We start from the raw sequence: 23,096 nt of genomic DNA, 5'->3' as shown, positions 1-23,096 counted from the left end.
GCAAAAGGCACTATAAGTAGACGTCACAGGAAAGCAACTTTCTTTCTTTCTTTCTTTTCTTATTTTATTTTTATTTTTATTTTTTGAGACATAGTGTTGCTGTGCTGCTCCAGCTGATCTTAAACTCTGGGCCTCAGGCATCCTCCCACCTCAGCTTCCTGAGTAGCTGGGATTAGAGTCTTGAGCTATCACACTAGGCTGGCTGAAATCTCAACACAGTACAAAGGAACACTTTCCAGCAATACCAGCTGTCCAACCATGGGGTGGGCTGCTGTGGGAGGCAGCAGTCTCCCTATCAGTGGAAGCACCATGGAGAGGTGGAGTGCCATTTACCCTGGAGGTTTGGGAGGAAATTCATTCCTGGATATGGGATGGTGTCTTATGATCTTTCGAGTTCCTTTCCAACTTTGAGAATTTGTTATTCTGGGGCAACAAACAGGTATTAGGAAACTACTATGCAAGAGATCCTATATCAATGCATTGAAGGACAAAAAAAAATGAATAAGGCATAATTACTGCCTTCAAATGACTTACCAGCTAGTGGATAAACAGGTTACAAAATAAATACTGAGCAAGCGCGCCCAAGATGGCTGAAGAGGAACAGCTCCAGCCTCCAGCTCGCAGCGTGAGTGACACAAAGACGGGTGATTCCTGCATTTTCAACTGAGATACCAGGTTCATCTCACTGGGGAATGCCAGACAATCGGTGCTGGTCAGCTGGTGCAGCCTGACCAGGGAGAGCTAAAGCAGGGCGAGGCATTGCCTCATCTGGGAAGCGCAAGGGGGAAGGGAATCCCTTTTCTAGCCAAGGGAAACTGAGACACACAACACATGGAAAATCGGGTAACTCCCACCCTAATACTGTGCTTTACCAAGGGTCTTAGCAAATGGCACACCAGGAGATTATATCCCACACCTGGCCGGGAGGGTCCCACGCCCATGGAGCCTCCCTCATTGCTAGCACAGCAGTCAGAGATCTAACTGCAAGGTGGCAGTGAGGCTAGGGGAGGGGCACCCACCATTGCTGAGGCTTAAGTAGGTAAACAAAGCCGCCTGGAAGCTCTAACTGGGTGGAGCCCACTGCAGCTCAAGGAGGCCAGCCTGCCTCTGTAGACTCCTCCTCTGGGGACAGGGCATAGCTAAACAAAAAGCAGCAGAAACCTCAGCAGAGGTAAATGCCCCTGTCTGATAGCTTTGAAGAGAGCAGTGGATCTCCCAGCACGGAGGTTGAGACCTGAGAACAGACAGACTGCTGCTCAAGTGGGTCCCTGACCCCTGAGTAGCCTAACTGGGAGACATCCCCCACTAGGTGCAGACCTACACCTCACACCTCACACGGGAGGGTACACCCCTAAGATGAAGCTTCCAGAGCAAGAATCAGACAACAACACTCACTGTTCAGCAATATTCTATCTTCTGCAGCCTCCACTGCTGATACCCAGGCAAACAGGGTCTGGAGTGGACCTCAAGCAAATTCCAACAGACCTACAGCTGAGGGTCCTGACTGTTAGAAGGAAAACTAACAAACAGAAAGGACACCCACACCAAAACCCCATCAGTACATCACCATCATCAAAGACCAAAGGCAGATAAAACCACAAAGACGGGGAAAAAGCAGTGCAGAAAAGCTGGAAATTCAAAAAATCACAGCACATCTCGCACTCCAAAGGAACGTAGCTCATCACCAGCAACGGAACAAAGCTGGATGGAGAATGACTTTGATGAGTTGAGAGAAGAAAGCTTCAGTCGATCAAACTTCTTAGAGCTAAAGGAGGAACTACGTAACCAGTGCAAAGAAATTAAAAACCTTGAAAAAAGAATGTATGAATGGATAACTAGAATAATCAGTGCAGAGAAGACCTTAAAAGAACTGATAGAGATGAAAACCATAACACGAGAACTACGTGATAAATGCACAAATTCAGTAACTGACTCAATCAACTGGAAGAAAGAGTATCAGCAATTGAAGATCAAATGAATGAAACGAAGCGAGAAGAGAAGCATGGAGAAAAAAGAGTAAAAAGAAATGAACAAAGCCTCCAAGAAGTATGGGATTATGTGAAAAGACCAAATCTACGTCTGATTGGTGTGCCTGAAAGTGATGGGGAAAATGGAATCAAGTTGGAAAACACTCTGCAGGATATCATCCAGGAGAACTTCCCCAACCTAGTAAGGCAGGCCAACATTCAAATTCAGGAAGTACAGAGAATGCCACAATGATACTCCCTGAGAAGAGCAACTCCAAGACACATAATTGTCAGATTCACCAAAGTTGAAATGAAGGAAAAAATGTTAAGGGCAGCCAGAGAGAAAGGTAGGGTTACACATAAAGGGAAGCCCATCAGACTAACAGCAGATCTCTCGGCAGAAACTCTCCAAGCCAGAAGACAGTGGGGGCCAATATTCAACATTCTTAAAGAAAAGAATTTTCAACCCACAATTTCATATCCAGCCAAACTAAGTTTCATAAGTGAAGGAGAAATAAAATCCTTTACAGACCAGCAAATGCTTAGAGATTTTGTCACCACCAGGCCTGCCCTACAAGAGATCCTAAGGAAGCACTAAACATGGAAAGGAACAACTGGTACCAGCCATTGCAAAAACATGTCAAAATGTAAAGTCCATCGATGCTAGGAAGAAACTGCATCAACTGGTGAGCAAAATAACCAGCTAATATCATAATGACAGGATCAAGTTCACACATAACAATATTAACCTTAAATGTAAATGGACTAAATGGTCCAATTAAAAGACACAGACTGGCAAATTGGATAAAGAGTCAACACCCATCAGTTTGCTGTATTCAGGGGACGCATCTCACATGCAGAGACACACATAGGCTCAAAATAAAGGGATGGAGGAAGATCTAACAACCAAATGGAAAACAGAAAAGAAGCAGGAGTTGCAATCCTAGTCTCTGATAAAACAGACTTTAAATCATCAAAGATCAAAAGAGACAAAGAAGGCTATTACATAATGGTAAAGGGATCAATTCATCAGGAAGAGCTAACTATCCTAAATATATATGCACCCAATACAGGAGCACCCAGATTCATAAAGCAAGTCCTTAGAGACTTACAAAGAGACTTAGGCTCCCATACAATAATAATGGGAGACATTAACACCCCACTGACAACATTAGACAGATCAATGAGACAGAAAGTTAACAAGGATATCCAGGAATTGAACTCTACTCTGCACTAAGTGGACCTAATAGACATTGACAGAACTCTCCACCCCAAATCAACAGAATACACATTCTTCTCAGCACCACATCGCACTTATTCCAAAATTGACCACATAGTTGGAAGTAAAGCACTCCTCAGAAAATGTACAAGAACAGAAATTATAACAAACTGTCTCTCAGACCTCAGTGCAATTAAAGTAGAACTCATGACTAAGAACCTCAATCAAAACTGCTCAACTACATAGAAACTGAACAACCTGCTCCTGACTGACTACTGGGTACATAACAAAATGAAGGCAGAAATAAAGATGTTCTTTGAAACCAATGAGAACAAAGATACAACATACCAGAATCTCTGGGACACATTTAAAGTAGTGTGGAGAGGGAAATTTATAGCACTAAATGCCCACAAGAGAAAGCTGGAAAGATCTAAAATTGACACCCTAACATCACAATTAAAAGAACTAGAGAAGCAAGAGCAAACACTTCAAAAGCTAGCAGAAGGCAAGAAATAACTAAGATCAGAGCAGAACTGAAGGAGACAGAGACACAAAAAAACCTCCAAAAAATAAATGAATCCAGGAGTTGGTTTTTCGAAAAGTTCAACAAAATTGATAGACCACTAGCAAGACTAACAAAGAAGAAAAGAGAGAAGAATAAAATACATGCAATAAAAAATGATAAAGGGGATATCACCACCGACCCCACAGAAATACAAACTACCATCAGAGAATACTCTAAACACCTCTACGCAAATAAACTAGAAAACCTAGAAGAAATGGATAATTTCCTGGACACTTACACTCTCCCAAGACTAAACCAGGAAGAAGTTGAATCGCTGAATAGACCAGTAGCAGACTCTGAAATGGAGGCAATAATTAATAGCCTATCAACCAAAAAAAGTCCAGGAACAGACGGATTCACAGCCGAATTCTACCAGAGGTACAGGGAGGAGTTGGTACCATTCCTTTTGAAACTATTCCAATCAATAGAAAAAGAGGGAATCCTCCCTAACTCTTTTTATGAGGCCAACATCATCCTGATAACAAACCCTGATAGAGACACAACAAAAAAAGAGAATTTTAGACCAATATCCCTGATGAACATCGATGCAAAAATCCGCAATAAAATACTGGCAAATCGAATCCGGCAGCACATCAAAAAGCTTATCCACCATGATCAAGTGGGCTTCATCCCTGGGATGCAAGGCTGGTTCAATATATGCAAATCAATAAACGTAATCCAGCATATAAACAGAACCAAAGACAAAAACCACATGATTATCTCAATAGATGCAGAAAAGGCCTTTGACAAAATTCAACAGCCCTTCATGCTAAAAACTCTCAATAAATTTGGTATTGATGGAATGTATCTCAAAATAATAAGAGCTATTTATGACAAACCCACAGCCAGTATCATACTGAATGGGCAAAAACTGGAAGCATTCCCTTTGAAAACTGGCACAAGGCAGGGATGCCCTCTCTCACCACTCCTATTCAACATAGTGTTGGAAGTTCTGGCTAGGGCAATCAGGCAAGAGAAAGAAATCAAGGGTATTCAGTTAGAATACTGAAGAAGTCAAATTGTCCCTGTTTGCAGATGACATGATTGTATATTTAGAAAACCCCATTGTCTCAGCCCAAAATCTCCTTAAGCTGATAAGCAACTTCAGCAGAGTCTCAGGATACTAAATCAATGTGCAAAAATCACAAGCATTCTTATACACCAGTAACAGACAAACAGAGAACCAAATCATGAATGAACTCCCATTCACAATAGCTTCAAAGAGAATAAAATACCTAGAAATCCAACTTACAAGGGATGTAAAGACCTCTTCAAGGAGAACTACAAACCACTGCTCAGTGAAATAAAAGAGGACCCAAACAAATGGAAGAATATACCATGCTCATGGATAGGAAGAATCAATATCGTGAAAATGGCCATAGTGCCCAAGGTAATTTATAGATTCAATGCCATCCCCATCAAGCTACCAATGACTTTCTTCACAGAATTGGAAAAAACTGCTTTAAAGTTCATATGGAACCAAAAAAGAGCCCGCATTGCCAAGACAATCCTAAGCCAAAAGAACAAAGCTGGAGGCATCACGCTACCTGACTTCAAACTATACTACAAGGCTTCAGCAACCAAAACAGCATGGTACTGGTACCAAAACAGAGATATAGACCAATGGAACAGAACAGAGCCCTCAGAAATAACACCACACATCTACAACCATTTGATCTTTGACAAACCTGACAAAAACAAGAAATGGGGAAAGGATTCCCTATTTAGTAAATGGTGCTGGGAAAATTGGCTAGCCATAAGTAGAAAGCTGAAACCAGGTCCTTTCCTTACTCCTTATATGAAAATTAATTCAAGATGGATTAGAGACTTAAATGTTAGACCTAATACCATAAAAACCCTAGAAGAAAACCTAGGTAATACCATTCAGGACATAGGCATGGGCAAGGACTTCATGTCTAAAACACCAAAAGCAACGGCAACAAAAGCCAAAATTGACAAATGGGATCTAATTAAACTCAAGAGCTTCTGCACAGCAAAAGAAACTACCATCAGAGTGAACAGGCAGCCTACAGAATGGGAGAACATTTTTGCAATCTACTCATCTGACAAAGGGCTAATATCCAGAACCTATAAAGAACTCAAACAAATTTACAAGAAAAAAACAAACAATCCCATCAAAAAGTGGGCAAAGGATATGAACAGACACTTCTCAAAAGAAGACATTCATACAGCCAACAGACACATGAAAAAATGTTCACCATTACTTGCCATCAGTGAAATGCAAATCAAAACCACAATGAGATACCATCTCACACCAGCTAGAATGGCAATCATTAAAAAATCAGGAAACAACAGGTGCTGGAGAGGATGTGGAGAAATAGGGACACTTTTACACTGTTGGTGGGACTGTAAACTAGTTCAACCATTGTGGAAAACAGTGTGGCGATTCCTCAAGGATCTAGAACTAGAAATACCATTCAACCCAGCCATCTCATTACTGGGGATATACCCAAAGGATTATAAGTCATGCTGCTATAAAGACACATGCACACGTATGTTTATTGTGGCACTATTCATAGTAGCAAAGACTTGGAATCAACCCAAATGTCCATCAGTGACAGACTGGATTAAGAAAATGTGGCACATACACACCATGGAATACTATGCAGCCATAAAAAAGGATGAGTTCGTGTCCTTTGTAGGGACATGGATGCAGCTGGAAACCATCATTCTCAGCAAACTATCACAAGAACAGAAAACCAAATACTGCATGTTCTCACTCACAGGTGGGAATTGAACAATGAGAACACTTGGACACAGGAAGGGGAACATCACACACCGGGTCCTATTGTGGGCAGGTGGAAGGGAGCAGGGATAGCATTAGGAGATATACCTGATGTAAATGACAAGTTAATGGGTGCAGCATACCAACATGGCATCTGTATACATATGTAACAAACCTGTACGTTGTGCACATGTACCCTAGAACTTAAAGTATAATTTAAAAAAAACTTGAAACAAGAAGGTCTAGAAACAAATGTTCCCAGACTATATATTTCAAAGGAAGAATTACCATGAAAGGAATGAACTTTCAAGTTCAGGGGTCCCTACACTCAGGTGCCTATTTTGTGCCCAGAACCACGAAAGCACAATTAAATATGCTGCTTTCAATCTTTACAAACAATCCTGCAAGTCAGATATTAATATTATTCCCATTATATAAACAAAGGAACTGAGACTTAAAGAAGTGGCTTGTCTAATATTCCTAGCTAGTACAAATCAGAGCTCAGTCTCTCTGATTCCAAAACTCACCAGCTATGCTAAAGCAAAAATCAAAATGTAGTAGGGAAGGGTATCTAATAGTCATTCTGAGAGATAATTAAAAATCAACAATGTTTAGTGTCACTTAAAAAAAAAAAAAGACCAGAGCAACCCCTTTCTGAACCACTTTGCATTTGACTGTTTTTGAGTTGTATGTTAATATTCCACGTTAACACTTTTTTTTGCAAAATAAATAAATAATCAGGACAGGATTAAAAAAATAATAATAATAAAATAAATACCTTTGGGAGGCAGCGGCGGGCAGATCACGAGGTCAGGAGATCGAGACCACCCAGGCTAACATGGTGAAACCCCATCTCTACTAAAAACACAAAAAATTAGCCCAGCTTGGTGGCACACACCAGTAATCACAGGTACTCGGGAGGCTGAGGCAGGAGAATCACTTGAACCCAGGAGGCAGAGGTTGCAGTGAGCCAAGATCGTGCCACTGCACTCCAGCCTGGGTGAAGAGGGAGACTCCATCTCAATAAATAAATAAATAAATGGCCAGGCACAGTGGTTTAAAACTGTAATTCCACCATTTTGGGAGTCTGAGGCTGGAGGATCGCTGGAGCCCAAGAGTTCAAGACCAGCCTGGGCAGCATAGCAAGACCCTGACTCTATAAAAAAAATTATCCAGGTGTGGTGGCACACACCTGTAGTCCCAGCTACCTGGGAGGCTGAAGTGGGAGAATCTCTCGAGCTCAAGAGTTCAAGGCTGCAGTGAGCTGATTGTGCCACTGCACACTAGCCTGGGTAAGAGAAAATAATTTTTTAAATATCAAGACAAGAATTTACTGAGCTCGACTATGTAATAGGTACTATATCTCTACTAATAAATCATAAAATGTACCCTCATAGTAACTCTGTGATTTGGGGATTATTGCTCAAATAATAAGAGGTTTTGCTTTCCATCACACTTCAGTTTCACACAAACTTCTGTTCATTCTTTGGCAAACTGTTTTAAACAAAAACTTATGTGAATGCAGTTCTTTATAAGCTGAAGTGTATTTACGTCTGACAAGTGTGCATGATCTACACATATTTCATGTTTCTTCTTTGCCAATACCAAGCTCTGGTCACTTCTTCTGTCCTTTTCTCTGGTGCCACTCCCAGGCTGCTGAGAATTTCTGTGAATAACCACAAAGCCGTGCTCCTAGGGTCCACTCTGATAACATGCAATCTTCCCTAGGCTGGACTCTCACTGCTGTTCAGGCAATCACTTTACTCATCTCTTGTTGAGTTGCTGATGCATCTCTCATAGTATCTATTCCAATTTTTTCCATATTCTTTAAGACTCCCCTAACCCCACTCCTTCTCCAGGATCACTTCATTCTTAGCAGATGGTCATTCTACTAGAATTTAGCTCCCCCGTTCCTTCAAATGGATGCTCCCCTGACTTCACACAAGGGACACTCAGTCACCATAGCAACCGCTGCCGGCTTTGGTTCATTTCCTCAGAAACCCCAACTGGTAGAGATGGCTGAATCGAGGAATTTTTGCAGGAAAATTTTGGGAGCTCTTGATACTGAGGGCTGAAATTTCAAAGGCAGCTTTAAATTTAAATAACCAGAAAATAACAGATCCATAAGCACAAAGGAGAAGCAAAGGGTGGGTCTAGAAACAGCAATTTCTTGTCTGCTAGCTTCTTGAGGGAAGTCATAGGTTCTGTGAAAACAAAAAGAGGTGGGGATCAGCTGGAGTTCGAGGTCCTGATATCAAAAGACATCATTATGTCTTGTTTCATTGTTTCCAATGTATATTGGAGGTGCAGACTTTAAAGGAAGAAAATGAATATCTAACATTATTTCTCCTTTAATTTCAAATTGACTTGTGGAGTTACGGGGGTAGCATGGGATACTGTAAGCCCATTTAGCAAACATTTGTTGCTCTTCTCTTTGTGTCAGACATTGTGCTAGGATATGGAAAAGAATGAACACAATATACAATCTGTATCTGTCCTAATGGGAGATACATACACACTAAGAAAAATGGAAAAGTTTACAATTAGACCAAAGTCAGCTCTTCCAGAGACATGTCTGTCATAAAGCACAAGCATTTGCAAGTCTACCTGGGAACTCCATGAATTTGCAGAATGCTGTTTGATAAAGAAACCGCTCAGCCCTTATAGCACATCCAAGTTACCAAAGCGTTTGAATTAGTTCACCGTAAGGCAATAAGCTCTCCTTTAAAAGGCTCATCCTTCTCAGTTCTTGGGTGTTTGAATTTTCTCTTTCCTTTGTCACCCTAAAACTTAATTACACAGCAGCTGAGAAAGAAGACCTCTCTTGACCAAAATTTGAGGATTAAAAATGTGGGATTATACAACAAATAACTATAATAAAATGTGGTCCCTCTGTAATCCACACAAGAATAAAGAAGAGTGGGAAACACAGGAAAAAGGGCATTTTATTTTGTCCTAGGGACTTGGAAGAGGAAGAGTTAGTTAAAGCTTCATGAAAGAGAAAATGTTTCAGCTGTAATTTGTCTTCCTCCTGTATTCCTAAGTGATAAATTATATTCTCCTTTTTGGAAATTAAAAAAATACATTTTTTAATTGCAAGAGAAATATATACAGAAATTAGAAAAGCACCATAAAAGTTTGAATTCCAGTCCACTCTTCACAGATGAGCAACCGTGAAGCTTCTGAGGACACTCTGTAATCCTGAGTACAGGGGTTTTAGAAACCAAGTGATGAAGACAGCATTTGTTATAATCAGGCCTTTAAAAACAAAACACTGTAAAGAACACTAACTGGGATTGGGAAAGTGGGAAGAGAGGGAAACTGTCCAGGAAGCTAATTCCTTTGTAACTCTTGCCAGCCTCAGTCTAGACTTGCCAGAGGATCTTTGCTAGGTTATGGATTTTAGGTGTTTTCATTAAAGACTGTCTGGAATAGAGCCTCATTCCTCCTGTACCCCAGAAGGCAATAGTCACTGATTCACTCTTCATATCCCTTAAGCTTGCATGACTTAATTTCTTTCTTCCCATTAAATTAGAATAAAAAAAAAAAAACTCTTATTAGTTTCCTCCAAGGGTTTTGGAAAGATAAAGGAAACTGTCAAGTCTTAAGAGTGTCATAAACCTTGGGGACACACATGGCACTCAAATACTAGAGATGATGTCTAATGATACCATTTTCAAAAATATCTTTCATTATTTTGCCATGTCCTGAAATCCCATAAAAGCATAACAGAAATGAGTTTGGGATTTTACTGAATTAAAATTTGTAAAGAAGGAGGAAAAGGATGATAATGATAATGTCGTTGACTTTCATTATTGTTCATTGCAAATTCCACGAAAAAGTAAAATATTAGTCAAGATGCAAAATTAGATGACTGCATAGTCAAGAAAGCAAGGTAAGGTGCTTAAAATTTAACAAGACTGATGAAAGCAAAAAGAACAACATCAATCAAAATCTCAAGTTGTACATTGGCAGCACTTTCTGTGCTATCTCCCAAGTTTTTCTAGGTCTCCACCTATTATACTGGGAATCACCGACATTGCTGAAAGCATGTTAAAGGCATTAATTATCTAACTTACTGTCTTAATTACCTATGCACATCTCAGGAAAATTGCAAAGGGATAGGTATCAGGAACCCTTCTTTGGTGACAGAAAAGCAAGTGACAAAAGAGAAGCGATTTGTCCTAAAACATCTAAAAGGCAGCTTGGAAATAACAGGTAGACTCAAGTTTGGTTCAGCCCAAACTTTAAAAAAAAAAAAAAATGCCATTCTTCTCATTCACTGACACCAAAATATTCACCTTCACCTACAAAATTATATTTTTTTCTGGCATGATTTTTTTCCCTTCGTTCAGCCTCAGAGATAATACTAATGATTACCAGCCATGGTAGTGAAAGCCAAGCTTAATCACCATAATTGACAATTAAGTTGGGTAACAACACAGAGACAGGTGATTTCACACAAGGCTAATGAAAATGGGCTATTAAAATCCACACACGTTTGGCAGCAATTATGAGCTCCTGGAGCCATTTGCTTTGAAATGTGCACATTTCACAGGTGGCTGCCTGCCAACAAGACAACTTTGAGCAGGACCGAGAAAGCAAGAGGAAAAGACAGAGTTACCGGAGATTTTCTTAAGTGCCATTGCTTTTCAGTGGCTTGCTGGATCCTTATCATTACAGGCCAGATATTTTAAAGTCAAAGAAAGATGCAAAGTTCACAGCTGCAGAGAATGACAGACACCCCATTTTCCTATAGAACCACGATGGTATTGGCAGAGGACAAGGGAGTGGGCACTAGTGAATACAGAAGGGCAAAGTAGAGAGGATTCCATGAAATAAGTGCTGGACTATGTAAGAGAGGTCTGGAGCCCGGATGTCTTGTCTAGAGTACACAGAAGATACTTAACAGTTTTCACAAAGTGTGAAATGGAAGTAATACTCTCTGCTTCCCAAATATGATAGTATGGTTAAATGAGTTCAGTTCCTTGAAGGGCACTTGAATTCAGAGGCTGAGGTTACTTTGCTGCAGTTTCGTGCATCTCCTAGCTCCCTGCTGTTACTCTCGTATATCAGTATGCCACCATTCTGCTCAAAGCCCCTCTCCTTTAAGCTCTTTACTGTCTGGGTATACTAGTTAGTAGGGAAGTTAGTCAACTTTTTTTAATGACAGGAAACCAAATAACAAAGAGTGTTGACAACTTGCCTGAAAGTAGACTGGGAATCACATCTATATTCAAATACAACAGTCGAATCTTGTTTTTTAGCCACTCTGACAATCTTTTAATTGGTACATTTAGACCGTTCTCACTTAAAGTGATTATTGATATTGTTGAGTCAATATTTACCGTTTGTAACTGTTTTCTATTCATTGTACTTGTTCTTTTTTAAAATCTCTTTTTCTGCATTTTCTGGTTTTATATGATTCAATTTTATCTCTTCTTTTAGCATATCAGTTACTCTCTTTTCAATTTTTTAAGTAGTTGCCCTATGGTTTGCCATACACATACATGTACAGTTAATATTTCTTCCTCTTCCTGTGCTGTGAAAGTACCCTATAACAGAGTATTTCCAATTTTTCCCTCTCGTCTCTTACGACATTACTGTCATTCATTTTATTGGTCCATTTGAATACAATCACCAATACATTGTTACTGTTATTACCTTAAATAATTATCTTTTCAATCAATTAAGAATAAGACAAACAAAACATTTTACTTTACTTTTACTTCTTCATTCCCTGACAATTTTCCTTTCTTTATGTGGATCCAAGTTTCTGACCTAGATCATCTTCCTGCTCCATGAAGAACGACTTTAGTTTTTCTTACAGGGCAAGGTGTGCTGACAACGACTTCTCTCAATGTTGGTTTCTGTGAAAAAGTCTTTAGTTCTTCTTCAGTTTTGAAGAATAAATTCACTAGATATAGAACTCTAGGTTAGTGGGTTTATTTGTCTCAACACTTTAAATATTTCACTCCATTCTCTTCCTGCTTGTGTGGTTTCTGATGAGAAGTCATCTATAATACTTTTCCTTGTTTCTCTATAAGTAAGTTGTTCTTTCCTCTGGCTTTTTTGAAGGATTTCTCTTTGTCTTTCTCAAGTTTGAATATGATATACCTACGCATAGTGTTTTTTTGGTTTTTGTTGTTTTGTTTTGTTTTGACATTTATCCTGCTTGGTGTTCTCTGAGCTAACTGAAACTGCCGTTTCGTGTCTGTCATTATTTTAGAAAAGTCTTGGACATTTTTATTTCAAATGTATCTTCTGCTCCATTCTTTTTCTTCTCCTGGTATTTCAGTTGTGCACGTTACACTTACCGAAATTGTTTCACAGTTCTTGGATGTTGTATTGTAATTGTTTCACTCTATTTGGTCTTTACATTTATGTTATGGGAGTTTCTATTAATTCATCTTCAAGTTCATGGATTCTTTCTTCAGCCATATTCAGTCTATTGAGACCATCAAAGATATTCTTTATTTCTGTCACACTGTTTTTGATTCTTTCTTAGCGTTTTCATCTCTCTGTTTACATTACCAATCTGGTCTTTCATGTTGTCCACCATTTTCTTTAGAGCCCTTAACAGGTCATAGTTATTTAAATTTCCAGCCTAGAAAAAAACAATTTGTATCATAGCTAGGTCTGGTTATAATGCTTATATTGTCTTTTTAGATTGCTTTTTTTTTTTTTTTTTTGACAGAGTCTCGCTCTGTCGCCCAGGCTGGAGTGCAATGACGAGATCTTGGCTCACTGCAATCTCCACCTCGTGGGTTCAAGCGATTCTCCTGCCTCAGCCTCCTGAGTAGCTGGGATTATAGACATGTGCCACCATGCCTGGCTAATTTTTTAATTTTTTGTATTTTTAGTAGAGACGGGATTTCACCATGTTGTTCAGGCTGGTCTCCAACTCCTGACCTTGTGATCCGCCTGCCTCGGCCTCCCAAAGTGCTGGGATTACAGGCATGAGCCACCGCACCTGGCCTTTTCCTGCATTTTAAGATGACTTGAGTTTTTATTTTATTTTATTTTGAAAGCTGTATGTGGTATATATTAAGTAATAGGAACTGAGGTAAATAGGGCTTTCGTGTAAGGTTTTATGTTTATCTGGCTAGGAGTTATGCAATATTTAGTATTTGCTGTAGCTATAGGTGTCAGAGCCTTAAATTTCCTCTAGTGTCCTTGTTTTTGTCTCCCTTGTGGTTTTTGGGTTTCCCTAGAAATGGCTTCTTAATTAGACTCTGTATCTAACTCTCTCAGTTATAATCCACTTTTGTTATACTGGAGCCCTATTATAATAATGAAGTATTGGGGAGGGGAGGAAGGGAGACATTCTATAATCATCTGCTTAAATCTCTCTCTCTCTCTCTCTCTCTCTCTTTTTTTTCAAATGAGCAAAGTCCCTGGGCTGCAACTTCCAGAATAATTTCTTAGCCTTTTTTCCCCTTCTTTATGTGAGACAAGATGGGTAGAGTGCACTAGAGCTGTCTAATTGTCCCTATGTTTGATCAGATAAGGCCCTGGTAAAGTAGTTTGGGTTGAGCGCAGGTCTTTGTTATGAAGAATAGAACACTCGGCCAATTTCAAAAGGACTGCTTTCCCGTTTTCCCCTGCCCAAAGCACAAGGAGATGTTTTCTTTCCTTTTCACTGTGAGACCCTTGGTTGGGCTTTTAGAAGTAAAATCATAAGTGTGGGGAACCCTACGCTGGGTCACCAGGAGTTTTTAATTCTCAAGCTAATTTGCAATCAGTTTGTAGCGATTTGTCAATTACTATTTAAGTGTTCCTATCAGTTACTGACTTCAACAGTTTCCGCTCCTGGTAAGTTGTGATTCACTGTATCTGCCCATCTCTCTGGTTTTCAGAGTGGTGGTTTGCCCTGTGACCTCAATTCTCTGGGAGATCTCAGTTGGTGATTTTTAATTTGTTCAGCTTTTTTCTTGTTGTGTCAGTGTTTTCTTGTTGGGTTAAATGAAATCATTAAAATTAATTTTACCTGTTTCTTTTTAATTTTTAATGTGGCTACTAGAAAATTTGAAATTACACATTTGGCTCACATTTTTCCATTTGTCTACACTACTCTATGGTTTAAAATATGTATCTTTGATTTATTATAATCTACTTTTAAATGTTGTAATGATATTTCACATATAATTTGAAACGCTTAAAGTAGTATTTTATTCCCCATTCTGTCCCTTGTGCTATTGTTGTCATATATTTTATTTCTGCATGTTATGAACCACACACTATTTTGATCTTAGAATTAAATTATCCATTAAAGATCTTAAAAATGAGGGGTATCGTCTTTTTTATGTACCCACATATATATGATTTGCAGTACTCTTCATTCGTTTGTGTAGATAGAAGTTTGCAAGTTACACCATTTTCCTTATGTCTGGAGAACTTCATTTAACATTTCTTGTAATGTAGACCTGCTTCTGCTTAATTTTCTCAGCTTTTGTTTATCTGAAAAAAAAGTTTTGATTTAGTATTCATTTTTTTTCTTTTATTTTGATTTTTATTTTACTTTAAGTTCTGGGAATATGTACAGAACATGCAGATTTGTTACACAGGTATACCTGTGCCATGGTAGTTTGCTGCACCTATTGACCTGTCCTCTAAGTTCCCTCCCCTCGCCTCCCAACCCCCAACAGGCCCTGGTGTGTGTTGTTCCCCTCCCTGTGTCCATCTGTTCTCATTGTTCAACTCCCACTTCTGAGTGAGAACATGCAGTGTTTGGTTTTCTGTTCCTGTGTTAGTTTGCTGAGGATGATGGCTTCCAGCCTCATCCATGTCACTGCAAAGGACATGATCTCATTCCTTTTTATAACTGTATACTATTCCACAGTGTATATGTACCACATTTTCTTTATTCAGTCTATCATTGATGGGCATTTGGGAGTTCCATGACTTTGCTATTATAAATAGTGCTGTAATAAACATATGTGTGCATGTGTCTTTATAGCAGAATGATTTATATTCCTTTGGGTATATACCCAGTAATGGAATTGCTGGGTCAAATGGTATTTCTGGTTCTAGATCCTTGAGGAATTTCCTTACTGTCTTCCACAATGGTTGAACTATTTACATTCCCGCCAAGAGTGTAAACGTGTTCCTATTTCTCCACAGCCTCACCAGCATCTATTGTTTGTTGACTTTTTAATAATCCTCATTCTGACTGGCATGAGATGGTATCTCATTGTGGTTTTGACTTGCATTACTCTAATGATCAGAGATGTTGAACTTTTTTTCGTATGTGTGTTGGCCCTGTAAATGTTTTCTTTTGAGAAGTATCTGTTCATGTACTTGACCTAGTTTTTGATGGAGTTGTTTGTTTCTTTCTTGTAAATTTGTTTAAGTTCCTTGTAAATTCTGGATATTAGCCCTTCATCAGATGGGTAGGTTGCAAAAAACTTCAACCATTCTGTAGGTTGCCTGTTCACTCTGGTGATAGTTTCTTTTGCTGTGCAGAAACTGTAGTTCAATTGGATCCCATTTGTCAATTTTAGCTTTTGTTGCAATTGCTTTTAGTTATTTCATCATAAAATCTTTGACCATGCCTATGTCCTGAATGGTATTGCCTAGATTTTCTTGTCCTTGTCTTGTTTCAGTTTTCAAAGGGAATGCTTCCACCTTTTGCACATTCAGTATGATATTGGCTGTGAGTTTGTCATAAATAGCTCTTAGTATTTTGGGACATGTTTCTTCAATACCTAGTTTATTGAGAGTTGTAAACATAAAGGAATGTTGAATTTTATCAAATGCCTTTTCTGCATCCATTGAGATAATCATGTGGTTTTTGTCTTTGGGTCTGTTTATGTGATGGATTACATTTATTGATTTGTGTATGTTGAACCAGCCTTGCATCTCAGCAATGAAGCTGACTTGTTCGTGGTGGATATGTTTTTTGATGTGCTACTCGATTTGGTTTGTCAGTATTTTATTGAAGATTTTTGCATCGATATTCATCAGGAATATTGGCCTGAAGTTTTCTTTTTTTGTTGTGTCTCTGCCAGGCTTTGGTATCAGGATGATGCTGGCCTCATAAAATGAATTAGGGAGGAGTCCCTCCTTTTCAATTGTTTGGAATAGTTTCAGAAGAAAAGGTACCAGCTCCTATTTGAACCTCTGGTAGAATTTGGCTGTGAATCCATCTGGTCCTGGGCTTTTTTTGGTTGGCAGGCTATTAATTACTGCCTCAATTTCTTAACTTGTTATTGATCTATTCAAGGATTTTACCTCTTCCTGGTTTATTCTTGGGAGGGTGTATGTGTCCAGGAATTTCTCCATTTCTTCTAGATTTTCTAGTTTATTTGTGTAGAGGTGTTTATGGTATTCTCTGATGGTAGTTTGTATTTCTGCGGGGTCAGTGGTGATATCACCTTTATCATTTTTTATTGTCTATTTGATTCTTCTGTCTTTTCTTATTTATCAGTCGAGTTAGTGGTCTATTTTGTTAATTTTTTCAAAAAAAAAAAACAGCTCCTGGATTCATTGATTTTTTTGGAGGGCTTTTCGTGTTTCTATCTCCTTCATTTCTGCTCTGATGTTAGTTATTTCTTGTATTCTGCTGGTTTTTTAATTAATTTGCTCTTGTTTCTCTAGCTCTTTTAATGATGAAGTTAGGTTGTCAATTTGAGATTTCTAGCTTTCTGATATGGACATTTAGTGCTATAAATCTCCCTCTTAACAGTGCTGTAGCTGCATCCTAGAGATTCTGGTACATTCTCTCTTTGTTCTCATTGGTTTCAAAGAACTTCTGGATTTCTGCCTTAATTTCATTATTTACCCAGGAGTCATTCAGGAGAAGGTTGTTCAATTTCCATGTAATTTTGTGGTTTTGAGTTAATTTCTTAATCCTGAGTTCTAAATAGATTGCACTACGGTCTAAGAGACTTTTGTTATGATTTCAGTTTTTCCATTTGCTGAGGAGTGTTTTACTTCTAATTATGTGATCTGTTTTAGAGTAAGTGCTACGTGGTGCTGAGAAGAATGTATATTCTGTTGATTTGGGGTGGAGAGTTCTGTAGATGTCTGTTAGGTTCACTTGATCCGGAGCTGAGTTCAAGTCCTGAATATCCTTGTTCATTTTCTGTCACATTGATCTAATATCGACAGTGGGGTGTTAAAGTCTCCCACTATTATTGTGTGAGAGTCTAAGTCTCTTTGTAGGTCTCCAAGAACTTGTTTTATGAATCCGGGTGCTCCTGTATTGGGTGAATATATATTTAGGATAGTTAGCTCTTCTTGTTGAATTGATCCTTTTACCATTATGTAGTGCCCTTTTTTGTCTTTTTTTTAAATTTTATTTTATTTCACATTCCGGGATACATGTGCAGAATGTGTAGCTTTTTTTCATAGTAAACATATGCCATGGTGGTTTGCTGCACCTATCAACCCATCACCTAGGTATTAAGCTGCACATGCGTTAGCTATTTATCCTGATGCTCTCCTTTCTCCCACCCCCCATAGGCTCCAGTATGGGTTGTTCCCTTCCCTGTGTCCATGTTTTCTCATTGTTCAGCTCCCACTTATGAGTGAGAACATGCAGTGTTGAAAGTAAACTTTCAAACTCCAAAGCCATTATTTTCTACCACAACTCAGAAGAAGCTATAGTGAACAGTGAAGTGGCTTCTTGTTGTTGACTGTGAAATTTTCATCTTCCATCACTAATTACATACCACTTAAATACATTTTATTAGGTAGGTCAAACCCATTACAAGTACTATTTCTTAGACATTTAAAGTAGTATACAGTTTTGCTAAATGGTGAAAAATTAAGTAATCACCTGAATGGCCTTCAGATTCCATGTGTCATTTTTTTCATGTTTTCACTATTGTTTTCCCCAAATTATTTCCTTTCAGCATTCCCATAAATGCAGCTGGCATGTTTTCAAATCCTTCAATGATATATTCCTGGTACTGGATTTTCCCCTCTGAGACCCATTTCAGCAAGTCCTTTAGAGCTTTTTGGTGGGCATCTCCTTGCCAACAGGTCACGATGAACCCTTCCATGTGAAGCTCCTGATAGATAATAATCTCTGGGGTTGGGCCTGGGGGAAGTGGGCTGGTGCCACCATGCCTGGCTCATTTTTGTATTTTTAGTAGAGAAGGGGGTTTCACCATGTTGGCCAGGCTGGTCTCAAACTCCTGACCTCAGGTGATCCACCTGCCTCAGCCTCCCAAAGTGCTGGGATTACAGGCATTATATGTAGATATGTATATGTTATATGTAGAGATAGCTCTATATATGGCAATTCTTCCAAATTTCTTCATCTGGGAGATAACAGTGTTTGAAAATTTTCCACTTACGTTATCAAAATAACAATTGTAACCATCAGGAGAGGCTTTCTTCAAAGTTTCTTCAAAGACTCTACTGTCTTGTAGTTAAAGACAACATCAAATCCAAGCTTTTTAAGGTAGGCAATCTTTTCGTCAGACCCTACTGCTCCAACAACTTTGCAGCCCTTGAGCTTTGCAATCTGCCCCAAAACAGAGCCCACAGCTCCAGCTGCTGCATTAACCATCACTGTTTCTCCACCTTTCACACCACAGATGTCAAGTAGGCCAAAGTAGGCAGTCAGGCCTGTCATGCTAACTGTCCCCAGAGCCAGAGACAGTGATAGTGTGTCAGGCCACTCTGTTGGCAGCTTTTCCAGATCTTTTCCATCAGAAATGGAGTGTGCTGTTCACCCTGAAGGAGCCAGTACAATGTTCCTGTTGGTAAGGCTGCATTTTCACTTTCCACAAATCTGGCCACTTGCTGACCCATCATTGTATCACCTTCAGTCTTTTGGCTGCCACTCTCATGTAAGGGTCCACAGTGAGGAACAAAGCTTCAAGCAGGACCTCTCTATTTTTAAGGGTGAGAGCTCAGCGATCTTCAACTCAAAGTCACCATTAGTAGGATTGCCAACAAAGTACTTCTTTAGGGTCCATCTCTTAGCACGAACCATCCTGAAGCTCAGGAGCCCGAGGATCCCACTGTCTGGGGATGGCGGCTGGGACTGCCTTCTTTGTCTTTTTTGATCTTTGTTAGTTTAAAGTCTGTTTTGTCAGAGACTAGGATTGCGACCCCTCCTTTTTTTTTTTTTTTTTTTTTTTTAATCTTTCCATTTGGTTGGTAAATTTTACTCCATCCTTTTATTTTGAGCCAATGTGTGTCTTTGCATGTGAGATGGGTCTCCTAAATACAGCACACTGATGGGTTTTGACTCTTTATCCAGTTTGCCAGTCTGTGTCTTTTAGTTGGAGCATTTAGCCCATTTGCATTTAAGGTTCATTTCTTTGTTTTGTTTTGGACAAGGTTTCACTCTTGTTGTCCAGGCTGGAGTGCAATGGCGTGATCTCGGCTCACTGTAACCTCTGCTTCCTGGGTTCAAGCAATTCTCCTGCCTAAGCCTCCCAAGTAGCTGGGCTTACAGGTGCCCGCCACCATGTCCAGCTAATTTTTGTATTTTTAGTAGAGATGGCTTTCATCATGTTGGCCTGGCTGCTCTCAAACTCCTGACCTCAGGTGATCCACCTGCCTTGGCCTCCCAAAGTGCTGGGATTATAGGTGTGAGCCACAGCTCCCGGCCAAGGTTAGTATTGTTATGTGTGAATTTGATACTGTCATCGTGATGCTAGCTGCTTATTTTGCACACTAGTTGATGCAGTTTCTTCATAGTGTCATTGGTCTTTATATTTTGGTGTGTTTTTTGCAGTGACTGGTACTAGTTTTTCCTTTCCATATTTAGTGTCTCCTTCAGGAGCTCCTGCAAGGCAGGCCTGGTGGTGACAAAATCCCCAGCATTTGCTTGTCTGGAAAGGATTTTATTTCTCCTTCGCTTACGAAGCTTAGTTTGGCCAGCTATGAAACTCTGGGTTGGAAATTCTTTTCTTTAAGAATGTTTGATATTGGCTCCCAATCTCTTCTGGCTTATAGGGTTTCTGCTGAAAGGTCTGCTGTTAGTCTGATGGGCTTCCCTTTGTAGGTGACCTGACCTTTCTCTCTGGCTGGCCTTAACAATTTTTCCTTCGTTTCACCTTGGTGAATCTGACAGTTATGTGTCTTGGGGTTGATCTTCTCATGGAGTATCTTAGTGGTGTTCTCTGTATTTTCTGAATTTCATGTTGGCCTGTCTTGCTAGGTTGGGGAAGTTCTCCTGGATGATATCCTGAAGTGTGTTTTCCAGTTTGTTTCCATTCTCCCCATCTCCTTCAGGTACTCCAGTCAATCATAGGCTTGGTCTTTTTACATAGTCCCATATTTCTTGGAGGCTTCATGTGCTCCTTTTCATTCTTTCTTTCTCTAATCTTTTCTGCATGCCTTATTTCAGCAAGGTGGTCTTCAAACTCTGATATCCTTTCTTCAACTTGGTCAATTTGGCTGTTGATTCTTGTCTATGCTTCACGAAGTTCTCATGCTGTGTTTTTCAGCGACATCAGGTCATTTATGTTCCTTTTTAAACTGGTTATTGTAGTTAGCAGGTCCTCTAATCTTTTATAAAGGTTTTTCGCTTCTTTGCATTGGCTTAGATCATGGTCCTTTAGCTCAGCAGAGGTTTTTTTATTACCCATCTTCTGAAACCTACTTCTATCAATTCGTCCATCTCATCCTCTGTCCAATTCTGTGCCCTTGCTAGAGAGGCGTTGCGGTCATTTGAAGGAGAAGAGGCACATTGGCCTTTCGGGTTTTCAGCATTTTTTCATTGATTTTTTTCTTATCACCATGAGTTTGTCTAGTTTCGATCTTTGAAGCTGCTGACTCTTGGATGGGGTTTCTGTGGGGACTTTTTTTTTGTTGTTGATGCTGTTGTTGTTGCTTTTGTTTTTCTTTCAGTGGTAAGGTCCCTCTTCTGTAGGGCAGCTGCAGTTTGCTGGGGTTTCACTTCAGACCATATTCCTCTGGTTCGCTCCTGTGCCTGCAGATGTCACTCAAGAAGGCTGGAGAACAGCGAAGATAAGTGCCTCCTCCTTATTCTGGGACCTCTGACCTCAAGGGGCACCAGCCTGATGCCAGTAGGATCACTCCTGTATCGGATGTCTGACAACCCCTGTTTGAGGGTCTCACCTCGTTGGGTGGCACAGGGAACAAGACCTGTTTAACCAAGCACTTTGTCCCTTGGTGGAGAGGGTGTGCTTTGCTGGGGGAAACCCACTCATCCGGGCTGCCAGGATTACTCAGAACTACCAGGAGGAAAGGCCCAGGGAGATCAGGGTCCTGTCCTGGAGTCTCTGGCTGGAGTTGTTAGAGTTCCTGCAGGGGGACCCCACCCAGGCCTGAAGAGGCACTCTGGCCACAGCCTGCCACACCCAGTGTGTTGAGCTGTGGGAAACACCTCTTGGGACCAAGCTGTCCTGCCTCACTGGCTCCAGCAGTGGAAAAGTGCAGCCTGGAGCTATAGAGATGGATGCTGCCCTTCTGCCACCCAGGGAACTTAGTGTGATAAGCAGTTATGAGTCCCAGTGCTGGCTGCTGCCCCTTCCCCAAGGAGCTCAAATGGTGTAGACAGCAGGCAGCTGCAACTGTGGTGCTGGTCACCCCTCTTCCCTGTAACTTGGCAGGCTTACGCAGATTCTAGCTGAGAGGGACCCCAGGCCCCAGTGGTGTGGGTTTGCGAGTGGGATCTTCCAATCCATGGATTGCACTGTTCCATGGAAAAAGCAGTTTCCCCAGCCGGGTAGCACTCTCACTTATCGCCGCCCTTGGCTTGGGGCGTGGGGTCTCCCCTGCCCCGTGTGGCTCTCGGGTGTGCAGTCATACCACACTGCTCTTCCTTCCTCCCCATGGATCACGCCAGCTGCTTAGTTCTGGTGAGAGATCCTGTATACCTTGTTTGCTGGTGCAGGATTCACACGCTATTATGGTTCTTTCGTTGGGAGCCTCTGATCGCTGCTGCTTCTAGTTGGCCATCTTGTCCCCCAACTTAGTATTCATTTCTGAGGGATAATTTCACTGGATAGAAAATTGTGGGTAGACAAGGGTTTTTTTTGTTTTGTTTTGTTGTTGTTGTTTTGCGGGGGGTTGTTCTGTTTTGTTATCAGTACTTAAAAGTCACTGTCCCATTGTTTTTATATTTAAGTAATTTCTTATAAGAAATCCATACTAATCTTTTTCCTATGTGTGTGCAATGTCTTTTTCTAGTTGTTCCGATATATGTAAAGTATCTTTTTTTAGTCAACCAGTTTTCTAGTTTTCAATAACTTGATTGTTGTATGGTGGAGTGGTTTGGGGTATGTGTGTATGTGTGTCTCTTTCTTGAAGATTAGAATTTTTTATTCTCTGTTTTTATAGCTTTCAAAAAAATTAGAAACTGTTGAGCCATTATTTTTCTGCCCCAGTCTGTCTCATCTCTTTCTGAGACACCAAATATGTATATATCATGTGCTTTAATATCCCCACAAGTCACTGAGACTTTATCAGTCTTCTTTTTCTCTTTGATGCATTTTGGATATATTCTATTGCTATGTCTTTAGTATTTTCTTCTACAGTCTCTGACATGCCATTAGTCTTATCCAGTAAATTTTTTATCCTGGTGTTTTGTTACCTCTGGGAGTTCTACTGTGTCCATATTTATATCTTCCATTTATCTCATTATGTTCATGTTTATTTTATATTTTT

The 23,096-nt window shown here is 40.0% G+C and overlaps 1 pseudogene; it reads right to left on the bottom strand.

The window, feature by feature from the left end:
• Positions 1–17,870: 17,870 nt before the first annotated feature.
• LOC101016237 lies at positions 17,871–19,586 on the bottom strand (annotated as a pseudogene).
• Between the last annotated feature and the right edge of the window lie 3,510 nt (positions 19,587–23,096).

The sequence above is a fragment of the Papio anubis genome, chromosome 1 (assembly GCF_008728515.1).
Source record: "Papio anubis isolate 15944 chromosome 1, Panubis1.0, whole genome shotgun sequence".
In the NCBI taxonomy this organism is placed as follows: Eukaryota; Metazoa; Chordata; class Mammalia; order Primates; family Cercopithecidae; genus Papio; species Papio anubis.
The sequence above is the reverse complement of the archived record's forward strand: the minus strand, read 5'-3'. Positions and strand labels throughout refer to the sequence as shown.